This window comes from Pelophylax lessonae (genome assembly GCF_965119305.1).
Source record: "Pelophylax lessonae genome assembly, chromosome: 3".
In the NCBI taxonomy this organism is placed as follows: Eukaryota; Metazoa; Chordata; class Amphibia; order Anura; family Ranidae; genus Pelophylax; species Pelophylax lessonae.
In genome coordinates this window covers 427127503-427137191 of record NC_138770.1, presented here as the reverse complement: position 1 = coordinate 427137191, position 9689 = coordinate 427127503, and positions in this window count along the sequence as shown.

Sequence of the window (9689 nt, the reverse complement as noted above, 5' to 3'; positions counted from 1 at the left end):
CGCAAATGCCCTGGCAGGCAGTTGGGGTACAGTTACGGGGCAATAAGATTTGTTTATTTCCTATAATGGAATAGGCATTTGTGGAGTAATTTTAACATGCCTTAACGCTCGTCAAATGCTTCAAAACTGCCCATAGGGTGTTTAGGGAGTAGTTTTAACTTGTCATTGTTGGGCAATAATTCAGACTCGCATGGCCCTAGGCATCAAAGTTCCTTCAGATAGCACTCAAGGAAACACAGAGACTGCAGGTACAATAGCAAAGAATGCTCTGTTTATTCAAACAATGAAATTGTTTTTATAGAAGGAAAAAAGGGGAAGTCCCTTTTTCAGTATATTTGGCATTGAGTAATATATGACTAGTTTTAGTAGTTTTCCATCACGCGCTTCAAGGCTTCAAATCATGTATTCACATATAATCACAATTAGAATAGGGAGTATTTGGCACAAAATCAAGCTTATTCTAAAAAGCGGCCACAAGGACATAATGTCCTGATAAGACAAAAACAGATGAAGGTCAGTAACATTTGTTTAGATAGGCTTTTAATTATGCTGAGTTTAGAGTTTTAATCACAAGATGGAGTCGAGGGAACAAAATGGAGGATAGATATTCCGTCAGTCATTAACAAGTGTAAAACGCCAGTCTAACGCCCATACTGAAGCTCATTAACGTGAGTCTAACGCCCATACTAACACTACATGAGCGTTTGTTACGCGTTAGATATATAGTCAAGTGTGAACGAGCCTTTTTACATCACAACCTATTGTTCCATATTGATTTATATTGCATCATCATCACATATTACTCAAAAAAGAAGTAGACTAAAACCCTAAAAGTTATTTTTAACATCAAACCAGCTGTCCTTCTTGACCAGATTTACTTATTTAATATTAAAACAACATAAAGTTAAAAAAAAATAATAAAGTGTCTGCTCAATACTTGCCATTTCACCCAGTAGGGTTGATAGACTAAAGGATATGATCATACAATCTTGCATTGATCCTATGCAAAAAAAGCTAAATCGCAGAATTTAGAGAATTTATAATGCATTCACATGTGTATGTGTGCACAGACTGTAGTATATATTCATATATCCACACATTTTAATGTGTGTTAAAATATGTCTGTATATGAGTAAAGGATGACCTGAAACAAATAGCTGTCAGAAATGGATTTAAAGCCCATCTAACCTCTTTGTTCCAAAGCTTTGAGTTGCTGATTATATTTGTTCTAACAAGAAATAATGAAATGTAAGGGCTTCATATAAAGCTACAGGGATATAAACTGGAACATCAATCTACAGAACTCAACCGAAGAGATAATACTTTATCTATGGAGCCTAACAGGTCAAGTGATGGCTTTGCTGCATCACTACACTTCCTGTAAGGCCAGGATAAAATCATGATCTCCTAGTGGATATCTTTCAAAGCTTGACATGTTATTAAATGCCAAACAGCAAATAAAGATCAGTTTTAATGATATCTGCCGCATAAAGAAGTTAATGTCACCCGATCCCTATAAAAGAGTGTGAAAGTATGATGTGTATTTATTCTGGTGTGAAGCCATGTTCACAGTCTGTCATATACTCAGATCTTCTAACAATCTTACACCCTGTAATTACTGTGAATATAACATAATACCTGAAATCTTCTCTCTTTTACTGGTATACATGAAAAACTTTTTTAATTCTGTTGTTGGATATTTGCTGATGTGCAGTAAAAACACACTATATCAACAAAAATGTCACTAAAAAAAACACATACTACAATATGATTTACCTATTCTCCAAAATCTCTCACCTGCTGGGCTTCATTCACAAAAGCAGATCGCATGCGGTATTTAAAGCGGAGTTCCACCCTGTTTTTGAACCTTGCACCTTCCGTTAAATTAAACGATCCTGAAAACGAATTGGATAGTTATAATTGTTTTTATTTCACTTACCTTATTTTTTCAGAAAATTAACTTACCTTGCTTCCACTTCCTCCTCCTGCGGCCGCAACCCCCGACGTCACTTCCTACTTTGCATTGACCGGTGTCCCTCGTCACTTCCGGTGCAGGCGTGTCATTCCCTGCCAATGGATTATTACAGCTTCTGGGCATGCGCAGAACCAGCTGCGCCTGCCCCGGAAGTGATGAGCAGGGCATTCTGGGACTCTGACATCATGGAAGAGGACACGAAGAGGGACGGTCCGGCTTCAGCTGCCCACACCTGAGATGGCAGCGCTGGACAAGATATTTTCAAGGTAAGTTTTTCTTCTTACAGGTAAGCTAAACAGGGGACAGTTTAGAGGCTTCCGTTGCTTAACCACTTTAGCCCCGGAAGATTTGGCTGCTCAAAGACCAGGCCCTATTTTGCGATTCAGCACTGCGTGATTTTAACGGACAATTGCGCGGCGCTGTACCCAAAAGAAATTGACGTCCTTTTTTTCCCCCACAAACAGAGCTTTCTTTTGGTGGTATTTGATCACCTGTGTGATTTTTATTTTCTGTGCTATAAACAAGAAAGCAGTGACAATTTTGAAAAAATAACAATATTTTTCAAATTTTTTTAAATGACATTCTCAAAAAAAATGTAAAAATCTAAAATTTTTAACATTCTAGGCCAATTTGTTTTCTGCTGCATATTTTTGGTAAAAAAAAAAAATCGCAATAAGCGTATTTTGATTGGTTTGCGCAAAAGTTATTGCGTTTATTAACTACGGGAAAGATTTATGTAATTTTTATTGTTTTTTTAATTTTTTTTATTAGTAATGGTGGCGATCTGCGATTTTTTGTGGAACTGCGACATTGCGGCGGACAGATCGGACCCCTAACTGACATTTTTTACACTTTTGGAAGTACCAGTGACATTACTACAGTAATCAGTGCTATAAATATGCACAGTTACTGTAATAATGACACTGGCAGGGAAGGGGTTACCTTTATTGGTGATCAAGGGGTTAAATGTATGCCTCATGCTTACTGACGTGTGTGGGGGGAGGGGTTGTGTGACACAGACACAGGTCGCAGGTTCATGCTGAATCCTGTAATCTGTCCCTGTCTGTCACATAGGAGATCCGCCAGCTTTGTTTACACAAGCGGGCGGATTTCCTCACTCGATCCCAGACAATTGGGGAAGAGCGGCGGTGATCACCGCCTCTCCTCCCCTGGCCCGACCCACGCTGTGTCTGAATACAGAGAGAGGGGAGAGTCTGGTGACGTAGGTCTACGTCGCCAGACGATAACAAGCCACTTTTTTCGGCAAGTGGTTAAACAGTCTTTTTTTGACACCCAGCCATATTCTGTGGATGAAGAAAATCTTGTTATTCCATCCCAAGTTCCATCAACTGAGGGTCTACCCTCTATTTGTTTCCCATTCAGTGATTACATGCTTATTGATGCTGCATGTTTTTTTTTTTGTGCGTGTAACATAATACCCTATTAATGATCCTACATACTGTATTTATTTATCCTACATGTGACTCGTTAGTGCTACAAGGTTTCATGTGAGAATGGGGAGCAGGGGTTTTTAATTTGGTGTTATCGCACTCACTCTCTCATACTGGTCACTGAAAGTTCAACATGGCACTCTCTGAGGATCTGAAAAAAGCATTGTTGCTCTACATAAAGATGGCTTAGGCTATAAGAAGATTGCCAAGACCCTGAAACTGAGCTGAAGCATGGTGGCCAAGACCATACAGCGGTTTAACAGGACAGATTCCACTCAGAACAGGCCTCGCCATGGTTAACCAAAGAAGTGGAGTGCACGTACTCAGTGTCATATCCAGAGGTTGTCTTTGGGAAATTGACGTATGAGTGCTGCCAGCATTGCTGCAGAGGTTGAAGGGGTGGGGGGGTCAGCCTGTCAATGCTCAGACCTTACACCACACACTGCATCAAATTGGTCTGCATGGCCCAAAAGGTCGTCCCAGAAGGAAGCCTCTACAAAAGATGATGCACAATAAAGCCAGCAAACAGTTTGCTGAAGACAAGCAGACTAAGGACATGGATTACTGGAACCATGAATAAAAACTAAAAATTCCGCGCTTAGGATGGGTAGACTAGAGTTAGGGAGGTATATATACAATAGAAAGGTTGGCTGCAGCCCACTTCGAAATATAGTCCTATAAAGGGCTATATGATAGATGTGTGAAGGGAAAGGGAAGTGATTGGCGCTGCCAGTATGTGAAAGAAATATTATTGGGTATGTATTGGTGGAAAAAATGTTGGTTAATAAAATACCTGTAAAATTCTTATAAAGATGCTGTAGTGGAATGGATACTAAGAGTGTGTTTTTTTGTTGAAAGAGTGAGGGAGCAGTGTCCCTCAGGAGATGGGTGGGGGTTTGTTATTGTTAAATACCTGCATTCCATTGTTCTATTGTTCCTGTGAGTAAGGTTATTATGGGATGTTCAGTTTTGTGTGTAGGATGGCTCGAAGAGGAAGGGGTTTTCCTAGATTGTAGATCCCTTGTCTTTTCAATAAACAAACTTAGTCTAGTTTGACTTCCAGAACTGTATGTCGTCCAGTTACTGGGGGGGGGATTTTGCCTTGGATATTTTAGTACTTCCTCAGCTCTAAGGATTATACAGCGGAGATACCTAGGCTGGGTATTGGAGCTCCGTTACAGATGCCTTCTAAAACATATATATATATAAAAGTTAATAAAATCAGCACATCTGTAATAGGTGACCCCTTGATATATATCAGCAAAGGATAAATAAAAATGAATCTACGCTGTATTGTACAGTAACACTAAAAATTAAAACAATAATCACATATAGCAAACATACGGCACTAAATAAGTTGTGACTTGTGCCTAAAAGGATCCCTTTAAATAACTATAATAAGGCAATATAAGGTGCAGTACAAATTATAGTGCAATAAGTGCCTTGAAGTGCACAGTAAATAAATTAAATAGATTTGATAAGGCAATATAAAGTGCAATATAATAATAGTGCAATAGATGCTATAAAGTGCACAGTGAATGAATACGATAAACTAAATATTGGGAGATAGGATGCAATAGGTGGCGTGAAGTGCACAATAAATGAAGTGCAATAGATAGAATGTAATGCAACAGTTGCAGTGGGTGTAAGGTAAATAAATGACAGATATAAAATCAACTCAAAATTAATCACATATAGTGAGTAAAAGTGCTGGGTGCTAATAGTTTAATAACTCGCTTTGGTCAGCTTAAATAAGACCCCATAAAGTGAAAATAGAAATAAAAAGTATCCAATCAAAAAACGTTTGAGTTGATTAAAAAATCAATAATAAATATCTTATACGCAGGTGATAAAAAAGCTCTTTAGTCAAGTAAAAAAATCAATAGATATATAGTTCATACAAAAAACGTATATAAATAGATGTGCAAAAAAAGTGCGAGTCCGGTGCAAAAGGAGTCCCCAGAAAGGTATTAATTTAGGACAGTCCGTAGAAAGTTAATGGTGTTAATATCCGAGGTGACGTGGAGTGGTAATGAAAAAAGTGAGGATTCAGGTGCTCCCCTCTCCAGTATGCCCCGCGCTTACCAGAGGCAGGTACCCCCACAGGGGTGAAGCGCAGTTCCATACTAGGGATCGCTCCTGTGTAGCAGGGGTCCGGTCCCTGATCCTCTTTCAATAATTCCAATACTCCAGGTCACACTCCGTATCAGCAGCAGCTAGCAGCAGCTAGCTTTACATCAACCTCATAGCTCCTCAAGAACATAAAATAAACAGTCCGAGAGCATCCGTCTGGCTTAGGAGCCGCAAGTCCCTCTCTAGCGGTGTACTTCCTGAACGCTATGCGTTCCACCGACCGGATGTGCGTCTCAAGCTGACGGACCAGAAGAAAGCGGAAGTGATGTGGTACACACTCGACGCGTTTCGTCACACTGACGTCATCGGGAGTACCGTGTACTAGCTCATTATGCCTTTGTCTAGCAGGTTTTTTTTTTCATTTTCGGGTGTACAACCGCTTTAATGTGCCTGTAAAGTAGAGCATTTGTTCGATGTATGTAGCCCCTTGCAGAAATACTGACATTTCTAAAGGAAAAAATTTCATTTAAACTTGCTCACGGCTGTAATGTATTGTTGGCTCCCCGCAATACAGATAAAAAAATGAAAAAAAAAAAAAAAACGGTGTGCCCCCCCCCCCCCCCAGTCCATGCCAGGCCCCTCGATATTCAGCGTGTGTTCAGCGAACACAGGAACAGCTGGTGTTCGTGTTGAACATCAAGCCCATCCTTACTTATTTAGTTGAGATGGTGTCAAGTGTGTGTGGGGGCATCCAGGTGAGGAGTACAAAGACAAGTGTGTCTTGCCTACAGTCAAGCATGGTGGTGGGAGTGTCATGGTCTGGGGCTGCATGAGTGCTGCCAGCACTGGGGAGCTACAGTTCATTGAGGGAACCATGAATGCCAACATGTACTGTGACATACTGAAGCAGAGCATGATCCCCTCCCTTCGGAGACTGGGACATATTCCGACATGATAACGACCCCAAACACACCTCCAAGACAACCACTGCCTTACTAAAGAAGCTGAGGGTAAAAGGTGATGGACCTGCCAAGCATGTCTCCACACCTAAACCCTATTGAGCATCTGTGGGGCATTCTCAAACGGAAAGTGGAGGAGCGCAAGGTTTCTAACATCCACCAGCTCCCCGATGATGAAAGAGGACTCCAATGGCAACCTGTGAAGCCCTGGTGAACTCCATTGCCCAAGAGGGTTAGGGCAGTGCTAGAAAATATTTACACTTTGGGCCCAATTTGGACATTTTCACTTAGGGGTTATACTCATTGTTGCCAGCGGTTTAGACATTAATGGCTGTGTATTGAGTTATTTTGAGGGGGCAGCAAATTTACACTGTTATACAAGCTGTACACCCACTACTTTACATTGTAGCAAAGTGTAATTTCTTCAGTGTTGTCACATGAAAAGATATAATGAAATATTTACAAAAATGTGAGGGGTGTACTGACTTTTGTGAGATACTGTGTGTGTATAAATATATATATATATATATATATATACTGTATACATAGTTGCACACTTTTGTATACCTCTTTCAATGTTTGAGACAACATATGTCATGCGATAATCCTAAATTATAGGACGCAATGGGGTTGAAACTAGAGAGTGTAAAATCCGGTGCAGCTCTGCATAGAAACCAATCAGCTTCCAGGTTTTTTCGTCAAAGCTTAACTGAACAAGCTGAAGTTAAAAGCAGATTGGCTACCAGCTGCACAAGATTTTATACCCTCCAGTTTTGTTAAATCATCCCCAAAGTATGGTTATGGCTTTATTTTACTTTGCACTGTCATTCTGTATTGTTCCTTATCTTTTGCAGCAATTTAGGTACTGATGTGTACTCTGAAGCCTCCCGCTGGCCTGTTGTGTTAATTACATCTCTAATAGTCTTACAATGTCAAGTCTTGGTTTAAAGTGTGTTTTTTATTGTCTATGATCAAAATAAGGCATTGTTTGAAAAGAAATGTAAAAAAAATAATCTTTAGTTTACCAGTGTCCAATTTAAATTTTTTTGCTTGTTGTCTCCATAGGCTGATTATCTTAATTGGCCCATTATGGTTCCTATAAAATGGCACAAGGAAGTCTGGCAGGGTCGGTGAAAGGGACATGTCTTTATTGAAACGTGGTCAACCCTGTGACAACATACCTGCAAGAGACAGAGCCCAGTGGACTGTCAGCATTCTATCCCTGTAGATGCTTGTGGTATTGTTTCCATCCTGTAACCTGATGAGTGGTTTCCTATGTCTGCACCCCTCTTCATTCTTTAATATTTGCAGCGACCAGTGACAGAGAGAAAAATCTAGTAAGGATGGGTTTAGGGGCGTATCATCCTGCTCGGGGCGCAGAGCACCCAGTTGTGTGACAATAGCGAATGAATATTCGCTATTGTTACATGAATCCTCCTCCTGGCCAATCAGGAAGCGGGTCCTGAGACCCGTTTCCTGATTGGCCGAAAAGAGAAGCCATGCCATTGGGCATGAAGTAGGAGGGAGGAGACGCAGAAGACTGAGGGTGAAGAAGCCGGAGCCGCCGCCGTCATTTGCTGCTGCACATGTCCAGATGTCCAGTCAGGGTGAGTGAGCCAGGGGGTCCTGCTCTGGTCCTGGGGGGGGGGGGTATGGTGTGCGGCCTGGTGTGTGGCCTGGTGTGGTCCGGGGGGAGTGTATGGTGCGGTCCGTCTGCCGCCCCCCCCCCCCCCCCCGGCCCATGGAGCACCAGCCACCACTGGCATAGGGAATAAACTTTTCAGTCTCAGGGGGTGTAAGAAGACATGGGTTCACTCAATGAAATTGGAGGAGAAGTGATTCAACCTTAAACTGTGTAGGGGGTTTTTCACTGATAGAACAGTAGGGAATAGGGTATGTGGAAATCACTTCCACAATCGGCAGTGCCAGGAGGAAGTATTAATAGTTATGAAAAACTCTTGGATGGGTATCTTAGCAAACACAATATACCGGGATACGGGAAATGATTTTTGACATTAACACACTCTCACACACACACCTACACAGTTTGAAATGGATAGACTGATGTCTATAATCAACCTTACTAACTATGTAACTATGTAAATACCTCCCTATCTATTTACTAATGCTATGTGCATAAGGATTAAAAATAGGTAATATTGATTGAGAGTGTTTGGTTCTTTAATTATGACATGTACAATATACTTGTACTTTTATATGGTTTAGGGCTCTTTCACACGGCCGTTAAGTTTTTTTTTTTTTCCGCTCCGGTGCTTTTTTTTTCCGTTTGCGGATGATATACGGACATAATGCATGTCTATGGGCATTGCGGATGTCAGCGGATGACACCGCTGACATCCGATTTTGCTTCCTTTCCGTTTTTTAAACGGAAGAAAAATAGGGTTCTGTTCCGTTCCAAAAAACGGAACAGAACTGAAAGGACAAAAATAGGATGTCAGCGGATGGTCATCCGCTGACATCCGCAATGCCCATAGACATTCATTATGTCCGTAAATCCCCCGCAAACGGATGGGGTGATTTACGGACATACGGAACGTCCATGTGAAAGAGCCCTATAGCAGATTATTATTGTTACAATTTCCATGTATCATTTGGGATACTTGTTATTTGTTGGATTAGGTACTTTTTTAAACATAGATAGCGCTTATTTAGTTTGAGAACAATAGAAGTGCTGGGTTATACACTTACAGCCTTTATGCTTACAAAAGCTCTGGATTCTGGCAGCGCAGTTTATTTCCGCCATAAGATCTGAGAAAACAAAATGTTTGTTTTCTCCATATCAGTCATAGACCCTGGAGCCCTTCCACTTTACAGTCCTTTTAACAATGATGTCTGCTTTACTTTACAGAATGTCTTTCACTTCTCCATGAAGAATAAGGCATCTTACAAAACAAAACACACTAAAAAGACATGTAGTGTATAAACCAGAAGCAAATAATTGTCTTGTTACAGTCTAGTGTATTGCCCGAAATACTTAGAGCACTACGTTGTAATAAAAAAGAAACGTTTTTTGTGCTCACATAACAATTTTGGACAGGAATGCTTTAAATGTATTGATCTGTCGAGCAAAGATCAGTTTAAAGGTAAACTGTTTGTTAATGAGTATCTGTAGAAAAATGATGAAATGGTTTCCTCTTTACCATTATAGGCTTACAAATGTGACTCAGGTAGAAGCGTATAATGAATCTATTAAGAGAAAGTAGATGGGAA